Source organism: Triticum dicoccoides, chromosome 3A, assembly GCF_002162155.2.
Source record: "Triticum dicoccoides isolate Atlit2015 ecotype Zavitan chromosome 3A, WEW_v2.0, whole genome shotgun sequence".
Taxonomy (NCBI): domain Eukaryota; kingdom Viridiplantae; phylum Streptophyta; class Magnoliopsida; order Poales; family Poaceae; genus Triticum; species Triticum dicoccoides.
The window spans coordinates 611,514,613-611,538,303 of NC_041384.1; positions in this window are offsets into that span (position 1 = coordinate 611,514,613).

Below are 23,691 nucleotides of genomic sequence, written 5' to 3' on the forward strand. Positions count from 1 at the left end.
CGGGGGCGCCGGAGTTGAATTCGGCAGCCGCGGCCCAGGTGGCATCGCGGGGTTCGGTGATGTAGAACCGTAGCTTCTACCATTCCTTGACAGATTCCATGAATGTGCCTTTTGGCCAAGAGAAATTGGTGAGCTTGCTCACCATGGCGCCCTCGCACTCTACGTGCTGTCCGTCCACCACCTTGGGCTTCATGTTGAAGGTTTTGAGCCACAACCCGAAGTGGGGGTGGATGCGGAGGAAGGCCTCGCACATGACGATGAACACCGAGATATTGAGGAAGCAGTCCAGGGATAGATCGCGGAAGTCTATCCCGTAGTAGAACATTATCCCGCGGACGAAGGGGTGGAGTGGAAACCCTAGCCCGCGGAGGAAGTGAGGGATGAACACTACCCTCTCGTTGGGCTTCGGGGTGGGGATGATTTGTCCCCGGGCTGGAAGACGGTGGGCGATTTCCTTCGCCAGGTACCCGGCCGCCCGAAGCTCGGCGATGTCTTCCTCCTTAACAGAGGAGGCCATCCATTTGCCCTGGCCTCCGGATCCGGACATGGTTGAGTGCTTTCTCGAGATAGGGAAATGAGAACTTGGGCATTGGAGCTCAAGAACGGAGAGGCAGGAAGAAAGCGTGGGAGAAGAAAGGGGAATCTTATCTCCTTATAAGGGCGGTGAATATCGAACGCCTCACATTCGCCTTAAAATTCGCCTGCTCCCAAGGGCTGTGTAAACGGCGCAGTTGGGTTAACCACGCCCGTGTTGATGAGAATCCTGTAATAAGGGGGCACGATATCTGCTTTGACAAGATGTGCCAGTGACAACCGCATCTCGAAATGTGGGGCAAAAACGGTTCGAAATTATGACCGGACAGGCGTGACGTCACATTACTAAAGTTGTCAGCAGATTGGACTCGTGTGTTATTATATTCTCTCTACGGTTGTGTGCGGTGTGTGTTACAGGTCCGGACATGATCAATTCGTCCGAAGACTATTCGGGAGTTCGGAAGCCGCCTTGTAATGCCGAAGACAACACTACGCATCGGATACCTTGTCATTGAAGCCAGGTTCAGGGGCTATTGAGGGAGTCCTGGACTAAGGGGTCCTCGGGCGTCCGACCTATTATCTATGGGCCGGACTGATGGGCTGTGAAGATATCAAGACCGAAGACTGTACATGTGTCCGGATAAGAATTTCCTTGGCATGGAAGGCATGCTTGGCAAACAACTATGAAGATTCCATCTTATGTAACCGACTCTATGTAACCCTAGATGCCCCCGGTGTCTATATAAACCGGAGGGAGTAGTCCCGAAAGGATATACTCAATACCATAGTCATACAGGCTAGACTTCTAGGGTTTAGCCATTATGATCTCGTGGTAGATCAACTCTTGTAATACTCATATTCATCAAGATCAATCAAGCAGAAAGTAGGGTATTACCTCCATAGAGAGGGACCAAACCTGGGTAAACATCGTGTCCCCTGTCTCATGTTACCATCAACCTTAGACGCACAGTTTGGGACCCCCTCCCCAAGATCCGCCGGTTTTGACACCGATAGAGGGAGAGGGAAAGAGGGGTCGCGCCCCCTCCCCTAGTCCTATTCGGACTCCCCTTGGGGGGCGCCACCTCCTGACTGTTGCCCTCTCTCTCCCTTAAGGCCCAGTAAGGCCCATTACTCCCCCTGAGGGGTTCCAGTAACCCCTTCGGCACTCTGGTTTTATCCGAAACCACCCAGAACACTTCTGGTGTCTGAATGTAGCCTTCCAATATATCAATCTTTATGTCTCGACCATTTTGAGACTCCTCGTCATGTCCGTGGTCTCATCCGGGACTCCAAACAATCTTCGATACATCAAATCACATAACTCATAATACAAATCGTCATTGAACGTTAAGCGTGCGAACCCTACGGGTTCGAGAACTATGTAGACATGACCGAGACATATCTCCGATCAAGAACCAATAGCGGAACCTGGATGCTCATATTGGCTCCTACATATTGTACGAAGATCTTTATCGGTCAAACCGCATAACAACATACATTGTTCCCTTTGTCATCGGTATGTTACTTGCCCGAGATTCGATCGTCGGTATCATCATACGTAGTTTAATATCGTTATCGGCAAGTCTCTTTACTCATTTCGTAATGCATCATCCCGTGGCTAAATCATTAGACACATTGCTTTCAAGGCTCATAGTGATGTGCATTACCGAGAGGGCCCAGAGATACCTCTCTGAAACACGGACTGACAAATCCTAATCTCGATCTATGCCAACTCAACAAACACCATCGGAGACACCTGTAGAGCATCTTTATAATCACCCAGTTACGTTGTGACGTTTGATAGCACACTAAGTGTTCCGCTGGTATTCGAGAGTTGCATAATCTCATATTCATAGGAACATGTATAAGTCATGAAGAAAGCAATAGCAATAAACTAAACGATCATAGTGCTAAGCTAACCGATGGGTCCTGTCCATCACATCATTCTCTAATGATGTGATTCCGTTCATCAAATGATAACAGATGTCCGTGGCTAGGAAACATAACCATCTTTGATTAACGAGCTAGTCAAGTAGAGGCATACTAGGGACATTCTGTTTGTCTATGTATTCACACATGTACTAAGTTTCCAGTTAATACAATTCTAGCATGAATAATAAACATTTATCATGATATAAGGAAATATAAATAACAACTTTATTATTGCCTCTAGGGCATATTTCCTTCAGTCTCCCACTTGCACTAGAGTCAATAATCTAGATTACACAATAATGATTCTAACACCCATGGAGTCTTGGTGCTGATCATGTTTTGCTCATGAGAGAGGCTTAGTCAACGGGTCTGCAACATTCAGATCCATATGTATCTTGCAAATCTCTATGTCTCTCTCCTTGACTTGACCGCGGATGGAATTGAAGCGTCTCTTGATGTGCTTGGTTCTCTTGTGAAATTTGGATTCCTTTGCCAAGGCAATTGCACTAGTATTGTCACAAAAGATTTTCATTGGACCCGATGCACTAGGTATTACACCTAGATCAGATATGAACTCCTTCATCCAGACTCCTTCATTTGCTGCTTCCGAAGCAGCTATGTATTCTACTTCACATGTAGATCCCGCCACGACGCTCTGCTTAGAACTGCACCAACTGACAGCTCCACCATTCAATAAAAATATGTATCCAGCTTGCGACTTAGAGTCATCCGGATCAGTGTCAAAGCTTGCATCGACGTAACCGTTTACGACGAGCTCTTTGTCACCTCCATAAATGAGAAACTGTCCTTTTCAGGTATTTCAGGATGTTCTTGACCGCTGTCTAGTGATCCACTCCTAGATTACTTTGGCACCTCCCTGCTAAACTAATAGCAAGGCACACATCAGGTCTGGTACACAGCATTGCATACATGATAGAACCTATGGCTGAGGCATAGGGAATGACTTTCATTTTCTCTCTATCTTCTGCAGTGGTCGGGCATTGAGTCTGACTCAACTTCACACCTTGTAACACATGCAAGAACCCTTTATTTGCTTGATCCATTTTAAACTTCTTCAAAACTTTATTAAGGTATGTGCTTTGTGAAAGTCCAATTAAGCGTCTTGATCTATCTCTATAGATCTTGATGCCCAATATATAAGCAGCTTCACCGAGGTCTTTCATTGAAAAATTCGTATTCAAGTATCCTTTTATGCTATTCAAAAATTCAGTATCATTTCCGATCAACAATATGTCATCCACATATAATATCATAAATGCTATAGAGCTCCCACTCACTTTCTTGTAAATACAGGCTTCTCCAGAAGTCTGTATAAAACCATATGCTTTGATCACACTATCAAAGCGTATATTCCAACTCCGAGATGCTTACACCAGTCCATAAATGGATCGCTGGAGCTTGCACACTTTGTTAGCACCTTTCGGATTGACAAAACCTTCCGGTTGCATCATATACAACTCTTCTTTAAGATATCCATTAAGGAATGCAATTTTGACATCCATTTGCCAAATTTCATAATCATAAAATGCGGCAATTGCTAACATGATTCTGATGGACTTAAGCATCACTACGTGAGAAGGTCTCATCATAGTCAACTCCTTGAACTTGTCGAAAACCTTTCGCAACAAGTCGAGCTTTTAGACAGTAACATTATCGTCAGCGTCAATCTTCTTCTTGAAGATCCATTTATTCTCTATGGCTTGTCGATCATTGGGCAAGTCAACCAAAGTCCACACTTTGTTCTCATACATGGATCCCATCTCAGATTTCATGGCCTCAAGCCATTTTGCGGAATCTGGGCTCATCATCGCTTCCTCATAGTTCGTAGGTTCGTCATGGTCAAGTAACATGACCTCCAGAACAGGATTACCGTACCACTCTGGTGCGAATCTTGCTCTAGTTGACCTACGAGGTTTAGTAGTAACTTGATCAGAAGTTTCATGATCAACATCATTAACTTCCTCACTAATTGGTGTAGGAATCACTGGAACCAATTTCTGTGATGAACTACTTTCCAATAAGGGAGAAGGTACAGTTACCTCATGAAGTTCTACTTTCCTCCCACTCACTTCTTTCGAGAGAAACTCCTTCTCTAGAAAGGATCCATTCTTAGCAACGAATATCTTACCTTCGGATCTGTGATAGAAGGTGTACCCAACAGTTTCCTTTGGGTATCCTATGAAGACACATTTCTCCAATTTGGGTTCGACCTTATCAGGTTGAAGCTTTTTCACATAAGCATCACAACCCAAACTTTAAGAAATGACAACTTGGGTTTCTTCCTAAACCACAGTTCATATGGTGTCGTCTCAATGTATTTTGATGGTGCCCCATTTAACGTGAATGCAGCCGTCTCTAAAGCATAACCCCAAAACGATAGCCGTAAATCAGTAAGAGACATCATAGATCGCACCATATCTAATAAAGTGCGGTTACGACGTTCGGACACACCATTACGCTATGGTATTCCAGGTGGCGTGAGTTGCGAAACTATTCTGCATTGTTTCAAATGAAGACCAAACTCATAACTTAAATATTCACCTCCACGATCAGATCGTAGAAACTTAATTTTCTTGTTACGATGATTTTCCACTTCACTCTGAAATTCTTTGAACTTTTCAAATGTTTCAGACTTATGTTTCATCAAGTAGATATACCCATATCTGCTCAAATCATCCATGAAGGTCAGAAAATAACAATAGCCGCCGCGAGCATCAATACTCATCGGACCGCAAACATCAGTATGTATTATTTCCAATAAGTCTGTTCTCACTCCATTGTTCCAGAGAACGGAGTCTTAGTCATCTTGCCCATGAGGCATGGTTCGGAAGCATCAAGTGATTCATAATCAAGTGATTCCAAAAGCCCATCAACATGGAGTTCCTTCGTGCGCTTTATACCAATATGACCTAAACGGCAGTGCCACAAATAAGTTGCACTATCGTTATTAAACTTATATCTTTTGGCTTCAATACTATGAATATGTGTATCACTACTATCGAGATTTAATAAAAATAGACCACTCATCAAGGGTGCATGACCATAAAAGATATTACTCATATAAATAGAACAACCATTATTCTCTGATTTAAATGAATAACCATCTCGCATCAAACAAGATCCAGATATAATGTTCATGCTTAACGCTGGCACTAAATAACAATTATTCAGGTCTAATACTAATCCGGAAGGTAGATGTAGAGGTAGTGTGCCGACCACGATCACATTGACTTTGGAACCATTTCCCACGCGCATCGTCACCTCATCCTTAGTCAATCTTCGCTTAATCCGTAGCCCCTGTTTCGAGTTGCAAATATGAGAAACAGAACCAGTATCAAATACCCATGCGCTACTGCGAGCATTAGTAAGGTACACATCAATAAAATGTATATCAAATATACCTTTCACTTTGCCATCCTTCTGATCCGCCAAATACTTGGGACAGTTCCGCTTCCAGTGACCAGTCCCTTTGTAGTAGAAGCACTCAGTCTCAGGCTTAGGTCCAGACTTGGGCTTCTTCACTTGAGCAGCAACTTGCTTGCCGTTCTTCTTCAAGTTCCCCTTCTTCCCTTTGCCCTTCTTCTTGAAACTAGTGGTCTTGTTGACCATCAACACTTGATGATCCTTCTTGATTTCTACCTTCGCAGCCTTTAGCATTGCGAAGAGCTTGGGAATTGTCTTATCCATCCCTTGCATATTATAGTTCATCATGAAGCTTTTGTAGCTTGGTGGCAGTGATTAAAGAACTCTGTCAATGACACTATCACCAGGAAGATTAACTCCAAGATGAGTCAAGTGGTTGTGGTACCTAGATATTTTGAGTATATGTTCACTGACAGAACTATTCTCCTCCATCTTGCAGCTATAGAAATTATTGGAGACTTCATATCTCTCAATTCGGACATTTGCTTGAAATATTAACTTCAACTCCCGGAACATCTCATATGCTCCATGACGTTCAAAATGTCGTTGAAGTCCCGATTCTAAGTCGTAAAACGTTCATCAGCTTTGCTCTGCCAGACATTCATAACATCTGGTGTTGCTGCTGCAGCAGGCTTTGCACCTAGCGGTGCTTCGAGGACGTAATTCTTCTATGCAGCAATGAGGATAATCCTCAAGTTATGGACCCAGTCCGTGTAGTTGCTACCATCATCTTTCAACTTAGCTTTCTCTAGGAACGCATTAAAATTCAAAGGAACAGTAGCACGGGCTATTTATCTACAACAACATAGACATGCAAAATACTATCAGGTACTAAGTTCATGATAAATTAAAGTTCAATTAATCATATTACTTAAGAACTCCCACTTAGACAAATATCCCTCTAATCATCTATGTGATCACGTGATCCATATCAACTAAACCATGTCCGATCATCACGTGAGATGGAGAGTTTTCAATGGTGAACATCACTATGTTGATCATATCTACTATATGATTCACGCTCGACCTTTTGGTCTCAGTGTTACGAGGCCATATCTGCATATGGTAGGCTCGTCAAGTTTAACCTGAGTATCCTGCTTGTGCAAAACTGGCTTGCACCCGTTGTATGTGAACGTAGAGCTTATCACACCCGATCATCACGTGGTGTCTCGACATGACGAACTGTAGCAACGGTGCATACTCAGGGAGAACACTTATACCTTGAAATTTAGTGAGAGGTCATCTTATAATGCTACCGCCGTACTAAGCAAAATAAGATGCATAAAAGATAAACATCACATGCAATCAATATGAGTGATATGATATGGCCATCATCATCTTGTGCCTTTGATCTCCATCTCCAAAGCACCGTCATGATCACCATCGTCACCGGCTTGACACCTTGATCTCCATCGTAGCATCATTGTCGTCTCGCCAACTATTGCTTCTACGACCATCGCTACTGCTTAGTGATAAAGTAAAGCGATTACATGGCGATTGCATTTCATACAATAAAGCGACAACTATATGGCTCCTACCAGTTGCCGATAACTTTGTTACAAAACATGGTCATCTCATACAACAATTTATATAATCACGTCTTGACCATATCACATCACAACATCCCCTGCAAAAACAAGTTAGACGTCCTCTACTTTGTTGTTGCAAGTTTTACGTGGCTGCTACTGTGGCACCCGGGCTCAGAGAAACCGGAACGCCCCGTATTCCAGCCCAGAGATTGAGGAGAAGTCTCTGCAATACGACACTACTTGACATAGAACAAATCAGCTCTTATTACAATAATAATAATATAAGGGTCTGATGTTACAAAGAAGCACATCAGCGCGGCGACACTACTCCTGCGATACTACACTTGCTCTATGCTAGCAGCGAAACAACTCGTAGCAACGGAATACTTCTAGCAGCGGAACAACGACGAAGGTGGTGAACTCCACTCCGCAGGGACTCTGGCTGGGACACGATCTAGCTCGCACGCACGGCAACCTTGACAAGCAATCAAGCAATCATGACATCACCTGCAATCTGGCATGACACGCCAGGTCAGTACATTGAGTGTACTTGCAAGCTCACAACAACCATAAACATCAAGGTAAGACAATAACATAGCATTAACAGGTTAATTAATTAACAATTATCATGATGAAACAACTACTAAACCTGGTATGAAACTGATACAATATTGATAAATCACCATCTCAGATCTCCATAACCATATCTCTCTTGGCTAATCGGCCAAGTAACATACCATCTCGATCACCTCATGATCAAAACCAAACAGTGATCTTTCCGGCGATCACAACCATGAACAACACTTGGTCTCAAACGGTGATCTTTCCGGCAATCACTACCATGACCAACAGTTGGTCTCCAACATCATCATCAACATCCTGCCAATCTATACTGCTCAAAATATCAACATATAATTCACCTATAAGTCATTCCGTCATGTGCGTGTTGATCGAACAGTGTGACCTAGTACGAACTTGTGCCCATGACCGAGGACGCGGCTATCGATAGTTTAAACAAACACACTCTGCAGAGGTAGCACACTTTACCCACACCACGGAACTCATGGCCTCGTACTCCCATTCGGGTGGACCAATGGCGTTTCGACAAAACCGATCTACTGCGATGACACTCTCCCGGCCACTCCGACTCACTCCCCACTGGGCTAGTCTTGAGTGGCCCCGTGTCTACCAAAGACACCAATGGCCACCGTCGTGGCCAAAACAATAAACCGTCCCAAATGGGGACATGTGCACATAACAACAACAACGGGCACACAAGGCTTATCTCCGCCTACCTGATCAGGGTAGCGTGCGCCCATAACCTTCCCTCGTTGGAGGCACTGGCGAGAGACACGGCAATAGCATCACATTAGGGCCTTCCCATAAAGGCAAATGTGGTTGCACTGGAGAAAGCCCGGTTCGGTGGCACCTGACCAACTTAATGATAGAATTTATCCCCAAAAATATAACTGTAATGACTGATACTCCGATACCATCTATCAACCTATAATCCAAGTCATAGCGTACCCAACAAATAATCCAAGCATCATAACATCATACCAAGATACTCCGCGTATATTGTAACACTACTATCAGGATGAATCCAAGAACAACAAGACTACTACTCAAATATCAAGAACTAACTATCCAACTATGATCCACATGCAAGCCTCATCTCCAACATCATACTCCAAAACATAATATCATCTAGCATCATGATGGAAATAACACTAGCCACTAATAATCCAAAGGCAACATGATATCCAAAGTAATACTCCAAAATAATACCAGGTACCATCACGAAAATAATCATAATAGCCACTAAGAATCCAAAGGCACATGTCATCCACATAATCATCAAAACATAAGTCCTAGAACTCCAAGCAATATCATGGCAATATCAAGATCGAAACAATACTCCGAGAAATGCCATGAACACTCATACATAGTTAATGCAATATTTTAAACAAGTTCAGACAAACCATGTCACTGCATTGCAATCATGCAAATGGAGGGTGTGGCTTGCCTGGGGTGGAAGAAATCACCGGGAGAAAGTGCGAGAAACTCGTGGAAAGAATCGTCGGAAAATGTTCTCTCTCGGAGGGGCTGATTTGGGGCTATGGGTAAAAACATATGAATGTTTTTCTGCTAGGGACCTATATGTAAAGAAATCATTACAAACAGGCCCTCAGCTGGAAAACATAACGCGTACTACAGAGAAATACACCTTTGCCTTGGGGAAGCATATTTCAGACTAAAACAGAGAGATAATACGGTGTTTGCGTCTCCACTTAATCCAGTCAGCAGAGGCGGGACCGGGCCTAGAGCCACTGGCAGGTGGGGCCACGGGGTCCAGGCGCCAACTGGAGGGAAGGGGCCGTGGTCTTCGTCTTCTCCTCGTGCTCGCCCGCGGAGTAGAGGGAAGTCGCCGGCGCCGGCGCTCGCCTGGCCGACTCCGGCCATCCCCCGAGCCATGCAGCACATTGGCACGTTTAGGGAGATGAGCTGCACCCATCCAGTGGCTACCCGCACACCAGGGAGGAGTGGAACGGCGGCGCGCCACGGATGCAGAGAACCACGGCGTCGGACAACTTCAGTGGCGCGCGGCCACGCTGGCTCCGGAGAGAGACGGAGAAGATGGGGAGGTTCGGTATGATCTGGTAGATCTACTGGTAGTGGGAAAAGGAGGGGAGGAGCCTGGGGCTGCTCGGATTCGAGCAGAGCCCGATGGCGGCTATGGCGGCCATGGCGAGCAGGGAGGGGCTCCAGTGATGATCTAAGGGGTCGGGGAGGCTTCTGGGAGTGATTGAGGTCGAGTAGTGAGGAGAAACATGCCCGCGATGACGTTATATAGGCAGGGGAGGGGTGTGCCGTGCTGGCGTTGCCGCGGACGCGTGGCCGGCACCGTGGACACGTGTGCACACACCCGAGCTCGCTGGTAGATGATGACCCACAAGTATAGGGGATCTATCGTAGTCCTTTCGATAAGTAAGAGTGTCGAACCCAACGAGGAGCAGAAGGAAATGATAAACGGTTTTCAGCAAGGTAGTCTCTGCAAGTACTGAAATAAGTGGTAACAGATAGTTTTGTGATGAGATAATTTGTAACGAGCAACAAGTAACAAAAGTAAATAAAGTGCAGCAAGGTGGCCCAATCCTTTTTGTAGCAAAGGACAAGCCTGGACAAACTCTTATATAAGGAAAAGCGCTCCGGAGGACACATGGGAATATCGTCAAGCTAGTTTTCATCACGCTCATATGATTCACGTTCGGTACTTTGATAATTTGACATGTGGGTGGACCGGTGCTTGGGTGCTATTCTTACTTGAACAAGCATCCCACTTATGATTAACCTCTATTGCAAGCATCCGCAACTACAACAAAAGTATTAAGGTAAACCTAACCATATCATGAAACATATGGATCCAAATCAGCCCCTTACGAAGCAACGCATAAACTAGGGTTTAAGCTTCTGTCTCTCTAGCAACCCATCATCTACTTATTACTTCCCAATGCTTTCCTCATGGCCCAAATAATGGTGAAGTGTTATGTAGTCAACGTTCACATAACACCACTAGAATCTAGACAACATACATCTCATCAAAATATCGAACGAATACCAAATTCACATGACTACTAATAGCAAGACTTCTCCCTTGTCCTCAGGAACAAACGTAACTACTCACAAAGCATAAACATGTTCACAATAAGAGGGGTAATAATATGCATAAAAGGATCTGAACATATGATCTTCCACCAATTAAACCAACTAGCATCAACTACAAGGAGTAATTAACACTACTAGCAACCTACTAGCACCAATCCTGGACTTGGAGACAAGAATTGGATAAAAGAGATGAACTAGGGTTTTGAGATGAGATGGTGCTGATGAAGATGTTGATGGAGATTGCCCTCTCCCGATGAGAGGAGCATTGGTGATGACGATGGCGATGATTTCCCCCTCCGGGAGGGAAGTTTCCCCAGCAGAACAGCTCTGCCGGAGCTCTAGATTTGATCCGCCAAGGTTCCGCCTCGTGGCGGCGGAGTTTCATCCCGAAAGGTTGCTTCCAATTTTTTTCTCGACGAAAGATTTCATATAGGAGAAGATGGTCATCAAAGAGCCACCAGGGGGCCCACGAGGTAGGGGGGCGCGCCCTAGGGGGGCCGTCCCCCACCCTCGTGAGTAGGGTGTGGGCCCCCTGGTCTTCATCTTTGGCGAGGATTTTTCATTATTTATTATAAGGTGTTCCATGGAGTTTCAGGACTTTTGGAGTTCTGTAGAATAGGTCTCTAATATTTGCTCCTTTTCCAGCCCAGAATTCCAGCTGCCGGCATTCTCCCTCCTTATGTAAACCTTGTAAAATAAGAGAGAATAGCCATAAGTATTGTGACATAATGTGAAATAACAGCCCATAATGCAATAAATATCGATATAAAAGCATGGTGCAAAATGGACGTATCAACTCCCCCAAGCTTAGACCTCGCTTGTCCTCAAGCGAAAAGCCGAAATCGAAAAATATGTCCACATGTTTAGAGATGAAGGTGTCGATAAAAATAAAATACGGACATGAGGGCATCATGATCATTCTTAGAGCAGCAACTTATATAATTCTTGTCATATGATATCTTATGCTAGAGTAATAATTCAATCACAATATCAAGCATGAATTGTAAACTTCATTGAAAACTAACAAACTATAATCTCGGTCATTGAAGCAATTGCAATTTATCATAACATAGGAAAGAGTCAATGTATAAGAGCTTTTCAGCAAGTCCACATACTCAACTATCATATAATCTTTCACAATTGCTGACACTCACGCAATACTTATGGGTGTGGAGTTTTAATCGGACACAGAGAAAGATAGGGGTTTATAGTCTTGCCTCCCAATGTTTTACCTCAACAGTAATAGTTCATGAAAACCCACATCCAATTAGCCATATATACCGGGATCTTTCCAACATATTGTTCTTGCCAAAGGGTAAAATGTAAAAAGTAAGGGTGAAGATCACCATGACTCTTGCATAAGGTAGAAGATAATGATAACAGATAGGCCCTTCGCAGAGGGAAGTAGAGGTTGTCATGCGCTTTTATGGTTGGAAAGAACGTCACTTTATATTGCCCCTTGTGATATGAACCTTTATTATGCAGTCCGTTGCTTTTATTACTTTCACATCACAAGATCGTATAAAGCTTATTTCTCCCACACCAATCAATCATACATATTTAGAGAGCAATTTTTATTGCTTTGCACCGATGACAACTTACTTGAAGGATCTCACTCAATCCATAGGTAGGTATGGTGGACTCTCATGGCAAAAATGGTTTAAGGGTATTTGGAAGCACAAGTAGTATCTCTACTTGGTGCAATGAATTTGGCTAGAATGAGGGGGAAAGGCAAGCTCAACACGTTGGAGGATCCAAGACAATATAATTTATCTCAGATGTAAGAAAACATAACCCATTACATTGTCTTCCTTGTCCAATGTCAACTCTTTAGCATGTCATATTTTAATGAGTGCTCACAATCATAAAAGATGTCCAAGATAGTATATCTATATGTGAAGACCTCTCTTTCTTTATTACTTCCTATTAATTGCAACGATGACCAAACTATGCTTGTCAACTCTCAACAACTTTTATTCATCATACTTTTTCTATGTGAGCTCATTACTCTCCATGAGATCCATATGATCTCTTTGTTTATTTTTATTTCTCTCTTTTCTTTTATTCACTTAGGATCATGGCAAAATAATCAAGCCCTTGACTCAACACTAATCTTTATTATATAACTCATAGACTCGATTACATAGAAGGATAATAAAGCCAAACTCACAACTAGATCACACTAAGAACTTTTATTCTACTAGATCAAGATACTACTAATAAGATCAAACTAAGGAAAACGGTAAAGATAAAAGTGATGGTGATACGATACCGGGGCACTCCCCCAAGCTTGGCAGTTGCCAAGTGGAGTGCCCATACCCAGATACTCAATTCTTCTTTGTTGGAGGAGACGATGGAGGTGTTGTTGATGATGCGGGCTTGTCATCCATCTTCCAAGGCATAGGTTCACCATCATAGAAAGATGATCGAGTCTCCGGAATCCTCGAATCTGCAGCCAAACTCATTCTTTTGAATCTATATTCATACTCATAGTTTTGGTTTTACAGGTCATAGATTTGGGCTTGGAGGTGCTCGATCTTCTCATGTATCTTCAAGATGGCCTCCTCGGTGTTCTTGGCATCCGGCTTGTAGTTGTTAGTGAACTCCATGAGCATCATGTGGCTAGTGTTGATTCCACTCTCCACCATCCCCTGGCAGTTGAAAACTTGTTGCTCCATTGCTTCGAGCCTCGTCTCCACGCTTCCGATTCCCATTGGTCCCTTAGCATCGCGGATGTGCAGCAACCCATCACGCATCTCAATGGTTTGAGGGTGTCACAGCACCTCCGTGAGGTAAGGGTTGATGACCTTCTCAAAGAACTTGTCCTTGGAAGCACTTGGGGACGTCATGATAATCTAGATCTGTCAGAAAAACAGCTCAAAACAAAAACAGGAGATTTTTGCGTGATACGGGAGTCCAAACCCCCGGGAGATTATATAATGAATTTTTACCGACCAAAATACGTATCATGCAAGAAAACGGAGTCCAGAAGGCACACAAGGAGCTCATGAGGTAGGGGGGCGCGCCTAGGGGGGTAGGGCGCGCCCTCCACCCTCGTGTCCTTCCCGGACTACTACTTAATTTTCTATTTTTCTAAATATTCCAAAACAGAGAAATATTGCCTTAAAAATTGTCTTGGAGTCGGTTTACTTACCGTACCACATACCTATTCCTTCTCGGAGTCTGAAATGTTCTGGAAAGTGTCCCTTATGTATTCCTCCGGGGTTACGGTTTCAATGATATTGGTTTCAACATTTATGGGATTACCTGAGATATAGTGTTTGATTCTTTGACCGTTTACCACCTTCGGATTTGTGCCTTCGAAGTTGTTGATTTTTATGGCACCAGAATGATAGACCTCTTTGTTAACATAGGGGCCTTCCCATTTAGAGAGAAGTTTTCCTACAAAAAATCTTAAACGAGAGTTGTATAGCAATACATAATCACCTACACTAAACTCACGCTTTTGTATCCTTTTGTCATGCCATCTTTTAACCTTTTCTTTAAACAACTTGGCATTTTCATAAGCTTGGGTTCTCCATTCATCAAGTGAGCTAATATCAAATAACCTCTTTTCGTCGGCAAGTTTAAAATCATAATTGAGCTCTTTAATAGCCCAATATGCCTTATGTTCTAGTTCGAGAGGTAAGTGACATGCTTTTCCATATACCATTTTATACGGAGACATACCCATAGGGTTTTTATATGCAGTTCTATACGCCCATAATGCATCATCAACTTTCTTGGACCAATTCTTTCTAGACCTATTAACAGTCTTTTGCAAAATTAATTTGAGTTCTCTATTACTCAATTCTACTTGACCACTAGACTGTGGGTGAAACGGAGATGCAATTCTATGATTGACTTCATATTTAGCAAGCATTTTACAGAAAGCACCATGAATAAAATGTGAACCACCATCAGTCATTAAATACCTAGGGACTCCAAACCTCGATGAGGGAGTCCTGGATTAGGGGGTCTCCGGACAGCCGGATTATATCCTTTGGCTGGACTGTTGGACTATGAAGATACAAGATTGAAGACTTTGTCTCATGTCCGGATGGGATTCTCTTTGGCGTGGAAGGCAAGCTAGGCAATACGATATGTATATCTCCTCCTTTGCAACCGACCTTGTGTAACCCTAGCCCCCTCCGGTGTCTATATAAACCAGAGGGTTTTAGTCCGTAGGACAATGTACAATCATACCATAGGCTAGCTTCTAGGGTTTAGTCTCTCCGATCTCGTGGTAGATCAACTCTTGTACTACCCATATTATCAAGAATAATCAAGTAGGACGTAGGGTTTTACCTCCATCAAGAGGGCCCGAACCTGGGTAAAACAACATGTCCCCTGCCTCCTGTTACCATCCGCCTTAGACGCATAGTTCGGGACCCCCTACTCGAGATCCGCCGGTTTTGACACCGACATTGTTGCTTTCATTGAGAGTTCCTCTGTGTCGTCGCCGTTAGGCTTGATGGCTCCTTTGATCATCGATAGCGATGCATTCCAGGGTGAGACTTTTCTCCCTGGTCAGATCTTCATATTCGGCGGCTTCGCACTGCGGGCCAACTCGCTTGGCCATCTGGAGCAGATCGAGAGTTACGCCCCTGGCCATCAGGTCAGGTTTGGTAGCTTAAACTACATGGCTGATATCCATGGAGACTTGATCTTTGACGGATTCGAGCCCCCGCTTAGTGCGCCACACGGTCACGATGAGTATGATTTAGCTCTGCTATCGGATAGTGTCCAGGAGATCGCGTCGGCAACTGCTCCGACCCTCAGTTCAGAGCCAGATGCGACATCCATGGGCAGGTGGATAGACCCCGCCACGGAGGCCGCGCTCTCATTGGCGATCGAGCCGAGTATCGACCTTACTCTTCACGAGAGACGTGATGCCGAACTACTGGATTGCTCCTCGGCCACAGACTCCGAACCGCCTGCACCCGTGCCTATCGAATCTGATTGGGCACCGATCATGGAGTTTACCTCCGCGGATATTTTTCAGCACTCGCCCTTCAGCGATATACTGAACTCATTAAGGTCTCTCTCCCTGTCAGGAGAGTCCTAGCGGAACTATGTCCGGCAGGATTGGGATGCGGATGATGAAGAAATTCACCGCCCACCCACCACCCACTTAGTAGCCACTGTCGACAATTTAACCGACATGCTCGACTTCGACTACGAAGATATCGATGGTATGGACGACGATGCGGGAGGCGAAGAAGAACCACTGCCCACAGGGCACTGGATAGCCACCTCATCATATGATATATACATGGTGGACACACCCAAAGAAGGCAATGGCGACGAGACAACGGAGGATGACCCCTCCAAGAAGCAACCCAAGCGTCGACGTCAGCGGCGCCGCTCTAAGCCCCGCCTAGGCAAAAGTGGTGATACCGGCACAGGAGATAATAGCACTCGGGACAGTGCCGAAGATAACAACAATCCCCTCCAACAAGATTTAGAGCAGGAGGATGGAGAAACCAGCCCTCTCGAGAGAGCCGCAGATGGAGAGGCGGAGGATGATAATTACATGCCTCCCTCCGAAGACGAGGCAAGCCTCGATGATGATGAATTCGTCGTGCCTGAGGATCCCGTCGAACAAGAGTGCTTCAAGCGCCGACTTATAGCCACGACAAATAGCTCTAAGAAAAAGCAACAGCAGCTTCAAGCTGATCAAGATTTGCTAGCCGACAGATGGAATGAAATCCTTGCGGCCGAGGAATATAAACTCGAACGCCCCTCCAAGAGTTACCCAAAGCATAAGTTGCTACCCCGACTGGAGGAGGAAGCATATGATGCAGCTGACCGGCAACCTCGTGGCCGCGCAGAGAGGCATTTCAGCCAAAAGCTCAGCCCGCACTTCGATGCCACTCAAATAAAAATGTCAAGGCATGGGGAAATACGCCAGACCTACGAGATGTATTGGAGGACAATGCAAAACATGCAAGATCGATCTACGGATCACGAGGGCACGCCACTATGCGAGACGATAATCGTCACGCCAGATACAATAAAAGTAAGTCCGGCCAGGCCGAACACAGTGGGCAAGACTCATTTGAGCTGTGCCGCGATATAGCCCAGTACAGAGGTGCCGCACACCCCCTATGCTTCACAGACGAAGTAATGGATCATCAAATCCCAGAGGGTTTCAAACCCATAAATATAGAATCATACGACGACACAACAGATCCTGCGGTATGGATCGAGGATTTCCTCTTGCATATCCACATGGCCTGCGGTGATGATCCACACGCCATCAAATACCTCCCACTCAAACTCAAAGGACCAGCTCGACATTGGCTCAATAGCTTGCCAGCAGAGTCCATTGGCTGTTGGGAGGATCTGGAAGCCGCATTCTGCGACAACTTCCAGGGAACTTATGTGCGACCACCAGATGCCGATGACTTGAGCCACATAATTCAGCAGCCAGAGGAATCGGCCAGGCAATTCTGGACACGGTTCCTAACAAAGAAAAATCAAATCGTCGACTGTCCGGATGCAGAGGCCCTAGCAGCTTTTAAGCACAACATCCGCGACGAATGGCTCACCCGGCACCTTGGCCAGGAAAAGCCGAAATCTATGGCAGCCCTCACGACACTCATGACCCGCTTTTGTGCGGGAGAAGACAGCTGGCTGGCTTGCAGCAATAACATATCAAAGAACCATGGTACTTTGGATACCAAGGATGGCAATGGCAGGTCACGTCGCAACAAACATAAGTGCCGCATTAACGGTGACAATACCGAGGATACGGCAGTCAATGCCGGATTCAAAGGCTCTAAACCCAGTCAACGGAAAAAGCCATTCAAAAGAAGCACTCCTGGCCCGTCAAGTTTGGACCGTATACTCGAACGCTCGTGTCAAATACATGGCACCCCCGACAAGCCAGCCAACCACACCAACAGGGATTGTTGGGTGTTCAAGCAGGCCGGCAAGTTAAATGCCGAAAACAAAGATAAGGGGTCACATAGCGATGACGAGGAGGAGCCCCGGCAGCCGAACACTGGAGGAAGAAGAGGTTCCCCCCACAAGTGCGGACGGTGAACATGATATACGCAATCCACATCTCCAAGAGGGAGCGGAAGCGTGCGCTAAGGGACGTATATGCGTTGGAGCCAGTCGCCCCAAAGTTCAAACCATGGTCCTCTTGTCCGATCACCTTCGATCGCAGGGACCACCCCACTAGTATCCGTCATGGAGGATTCGCTGCACTGGTCCTAGACCCAATCATTAATGGATTTCACCTCACTCGAGTCCTTATGGATGGCGGCAGCAGCCTGAACCTGCTTTATTAGGACACAGTGCACAAAATGGGCATAGACCCCTCAAGGATCAAACCCACAAAAACGACCTTCAATGGCGTCATACCAGGTGTAGAGGCCCATTGCACAGGCTCAGTCGCACTGGAAGTGGTCTTCGGATCCCCGGATAACTTTTGAAGTGAAGAGTTAATCTTCGATATAGTCCCGTTCCGCAGTGGCTATCATGCACTGCTCGGGCGAACCGCATTTGCGAGATTCAATGCGGTACCGCATTATGCATACCTCAAGCTCAAGATGCCAGGACCCCGGGGGGTCATCACAGTTAATGGACACACAGAGCGCTCTCTCCGCACGGAGGAGCACACTGCAGTCCTCGCAGCAGAAGCACAAAGCAGCCTCTTGAGGCAATCCACTAGTTCGGCGATTCAAGACCCGGACACCTTCAAGCGCGCCCGGAGTAATCGGCAACAAGACCGCCTGGCACGTTCCGAACTCGCATAGCAATGCGGCCCTCACCCCAGTACCGGCCAAACGGCTAACTCCGTGCCCCGCATACATAATTACGCATTAAAAATACCATGGGCACAGGTGGGGAGGGGGGCACAACTATGGCACGCCCCAAGATGCGGCTCAACCGCACTAGGGGCTTCCCGCTTTGTTAGTTTTCTCTTTCAGGACTTTAATCTCTACAAACCCCGTCCAGCAGCATGATTGCCGGACACATGATGCAGCAACCAAGGAGGCAGAAAGCTACGTCGCACCACGGAACTCCCAGGTGGATTACGATAACGAGTGAAATTCTTGCTTTAATACCATTCCTCAGCTTGCCCTTGGAGGGGACAAGTCAAATAGTCCTATTTTTTGCTTATCGCACTACTTGTATCATTCTGCTTTAACGCGCCTTTTTGAATAAACAATGCATAGCACTAAGACTATTATTGCATTCTTCCTTTATATATATATATATATTTTCATTCATGACATCTGGCACCCGTACACTCTGGTACGGCCAATACGCTAGGGGATTAAGCATACCCCATAATACAGCGTGAGAAGTCCGAACACTTTCGGCAGTGAAGCACCCCGAACTTATAGCATTATATGCATCAGCTCCGAATCATGTCTTGGGTCAATAGTTGGGTTTGCCCGGCTCCCATGTTTTGGTACCTTGCGTTCCGCTATATCGGCTAAGGTAGCACTGGGAGAACTACTGCGATTGTGCCCCGATTCAGCTGGGCTAAGCACCTCAGTAGAGAAAGCTAAAACTGACTGTCATGATAAGGCGAGAGACTGGTCGCTGTTCAAGAGGTTTCGAGTCCCTAAAGACTTATGCCGCTTAGAGCGAGGAGTCGGCTCTGTCCGGCTTAAGGCGTGTATAGCGCCTCGAATTCGGCCTTCCGAATACCAGGGGCTTCGTCGAAATTTAAAATTATAGAATTCTATGGCTAAGTGAGAGTGATAAAGCATTATAGTCCGATTGCCTTGTTTGTTGTGCTGAGCACCTCCCTCGAAGGACCCAAAAATGGGAACAAGAGTGCTCAGGTTTATCCCGAACATCCCAACACTCATGGCATGGGGGCAGAAGCCGACGACTAGCCATCTGTCAGATTTGATAAACAGCCGAACAGAAGGTAATACTTTAAATTCAAACAAGCGTTGCATAGCGCATATGAACAAGTTTTCATCACACAGGATCACATGAGCAAATTCATTAAAATATTACATCTTTCGTACACTCGTCCGCTACAAGACGGGCACCCTTCAGGACACCCTCATAGTACATCTCGGGGTGGCGATGCTCCTTGCCCGGCGGCGGCCCCTCCTTCACCAGCTTCACGGCGTCCATCTTGGCCCATTGCACCTTCGCACGGGCGAAAGCCCGGCATGCACCTTCGATGTAGACGGACCGCTTGATGACTTCCAGCCATGGGCAGGCATCCACAAGCCGCCTCACCAGGACAAAGTAGCTGTTGGGAAGGGCGTCGCCAGGCCACATCCGGACTATAAAGCCCTTCATGGCCTGTTCGGCCGCCTTGTGCAACTCGACCAGTTGCTTCAGCTGGTCGCTCATAGGCATTGGGTGTTCGGTCCCAGTATACTGAGACCAGAACAGCTTCTCTGTCGAGCTTCCCTCGTCGGCCTGGTAAAACTTGTCGGCATCCGACACACTGCGGGGCAAATCTGCGAATGCTCCTGGAGAGCTCCGGACTTGGGTAAGTAACAAGTAATTTACTTTCACATGCTTGCTTTGCATATTGAATGCCTTACCCGCCGCTATCTTCCTCATCATCTCAATCTCCTGGAGGGCCTTTTGGGCTTCAGCCTTGGCATTCTTTGCGCTCTCGAGGGCCGCGGCAAGCTCAGACTCTCGCGTCTTCGAGTCAAGCTCCAAAGCCTCGTGCTTCGTCACGAGAGCCTGGAGCTCTTGTTGCACCTCGCCCACCCGGGCCTCTTGCTTCTCCCGCTCGGTGCGCTCCTTGGCCGCTTTGTTTTCGGCCTCAGACAGTGCTTGCTTCAGGGTCGCCACCTCGGTAATGGCCCCTGGCAAATTCATGATGATCTTGTCATTTTGCAATCGCATCTTTTTGTGTATATATATATATATCTATATCTATAGACAAGGTATTACTTACCTTTGTTCTCCTTGAGCTGCCTCTTGGCAAGGCCGAGCTCCTTCTCGGACCCTTCGAGGTCCTGCTTTAGTGCGGCAACCTCCGCAGTCAGTGCGGCAGAGGCCAGCAACGAAGCCTGCATACGCATATAGACATACTTATATTAGACTCCTGCGATATTATTTGATCCTCTATTCGGCTTTTCTTTGTGAACACCGAACAGAGCATCAGGGGCTACTGTCTATGCGGTAATATTTTTCTTATATTTTAAATACTTACCTCAAAGCCTGTTAGAAGGCTAGCACAGGCTTCAGTCAGTTCGCTCTTGGTGGACTGAACCTTCTTGATCACCGCACTCATAATAGTGAGGTGCTCTTCGTTGATGGAAGCGCCGCGAAGCGCTCCCAGCAGGTTGTCCGGTGCCTCTGGATGGACAGAGGTCACTGGCACGGGCGTCTTACCCCTTTTGGAAGGGGGCCGCCTGCCCGAGTCCGGAACCACTGGAGGTTCCGGCACGGGGTCCGGCTGAGTGCCAAACTTGGAGCCCCCGGGAGCCTTGCTCCCTTTGCTCCTAGAGTCCCGAAGGTCGCTGTCGGTGTCAAAACCGGCGGATCTCGGGTAGGGGGTCCCGAACTGTGCGTCTAGGCCGGATGGTAACAGGAGAAAAGGGACACAAAGTTTTACCCAGGTTCGGGCCCTCTCGATGGAGGTAAAACCCTACGTCCTGCTTGATTAATATTGATGATATGGGTAGTACAAGAGTAGATCTACCATGAGATCGAGGAGGCTAAACCCTAGAAGCTAGCCTATGGTATGATTGTTGATGTGTATGTTGTCCTACGGACTAAAACCCTCCGGTTTATATAGACACAGGAGAGGGTTAGGGTTACACAAAGTCGGTTACAATGGTAGGAGATCTTCATATCCTTATCGCCAAGCTTGCCTTCCATGCCAAGGAAAGTCCCTTCCGGACACGGGACGGAGTCTTCAATCTTGTATCTTCATAGTCCAGGAGTCCAGCTGAAGGTATAGTCCGGCTATCCGAACACCCCCTAATCCAGGACTCCCTCAGTAGCCCCTGAACCAGGCTTCAATGATGACGAGTCCAGCACGCAGATTGTCTTTGGCATTGCAAGGCGGGTTCCTCCTCCAAATACTTCATAGAAGATTTCGAAGACGAAGATAGTGTCCGGCTCTGCAAAATAAGTTTCCACATATTGCCATGGAGATAATAATATTTACACCAATCTAATCTGCTGACGTATTCCGTAGCGTGTCACACCACGACCAAGCCTTTATCCAAGTCGTTTCATTATCCCACCTCAGCGCGTCATGCGAGGCGGTTTCCTTGGCATGTCTTGTTAAAGCAGAGATCGTGTCCCCTTATCCCGGGATTCTCATCAATACGGGCGTGGGTAACCCAACCGCTTCCAGGACTCCTAGATTATAGGCAAGTCCAAACGGACACGGAGAGGACGCTTGATATTCACCCTCTTTATAAAGGGGACAAGGCTTTTATTTTTCCCTCCCGTGCTTAATCGAATCCTTCCCCCACCTCAAGCTCAAACGCCCGAAGTTGAAGTCAGGCGCCCCGAACCTTCAATCATGTCCAGATCTAGCCTTCAAGGCCAATGGATGCCTTCCTCCATCACGGAAGAAGACATCAAGAAGTTGAGGGAGGCCAGATATCCGACCGCCGAGATTTTGCATCGGCTGCCTCCCCGAGGGCAGGCCGTCCCCACCCCCGAACCCAACGAGAACGTCGTGTTTGTTTCCCACTTCCTCCGAGGTCTAGGCCTTGCCCTGGATCCTTTCGTCAAGGGTCTGATGTTTTACTACGGGCTAGATTTTCATGATCTAGCTCCGGACTCCTTCCTTCATATCACGACATTTATTGTCGTGTGCGAGGCCTTCCTCCGGGTTACCCCCCACTTTGGCCTATGGCTCAAGACCTTTGAAGTGAAGCCGAAGCTGGTCGAGGGGCAATATGCAGCATGTGGAGGTGCCTCAATACACAAGATGACGGGAGCTCCGTGGCCCAAAGGTTCCATCCCAGAGGTGTCTGAATTGTGGCAACGGGAGTGGTTCTACTTCATGGCTCCTAGAAGTGCCAAGTGGGCGGCCCCGCTGTGTTCCGCTCGGGCCCCCCACCACAGCTGATGTCGTGGATCAGCAGAGGTCTGAGCTGGGGTCCAGTCAAGGACGTGCCTATATTGCAAGGCCGCATTCGAGATCTCTTCAATGGAGATTTCGGTTTGGTCGCGGTGATACAGGTTATGCTGGTTCGTCAAGTCCAGCCTTGCAAACGCCAGCCTCTTTGCCTTTGGGAGTTTAATCCTGAGGGACCACGTGCTATTCAAAATTTTCTCAGCCTGACGCACGAGGAGATGTACAAGTCGTTCTTTGGACCTCAGACGGAGTGTCCGGAAATCACCAAGGACATGGGCCTGAGTAGTAACCGCACCGCCGAACAGGTAAGGCATCTTCCGGCCGAACATACTTTCTCTACTTTGTTACGAAGTTATTTCTGAGAGTTTGCTTTTTGACCAGGACTGGCTAACAAAGGAGAAGTTGATTCGGTGTTCGGCCCCCCTACCTGAGGGTTTGGAAAATCCGGTATTGGAAAAGATGCTCCAGACCGCACCTTGCCCGGAGCCCTTGAAGGAAGATACCGTGGAGGATAATGCGGGCGGACGCAGGCCCCCA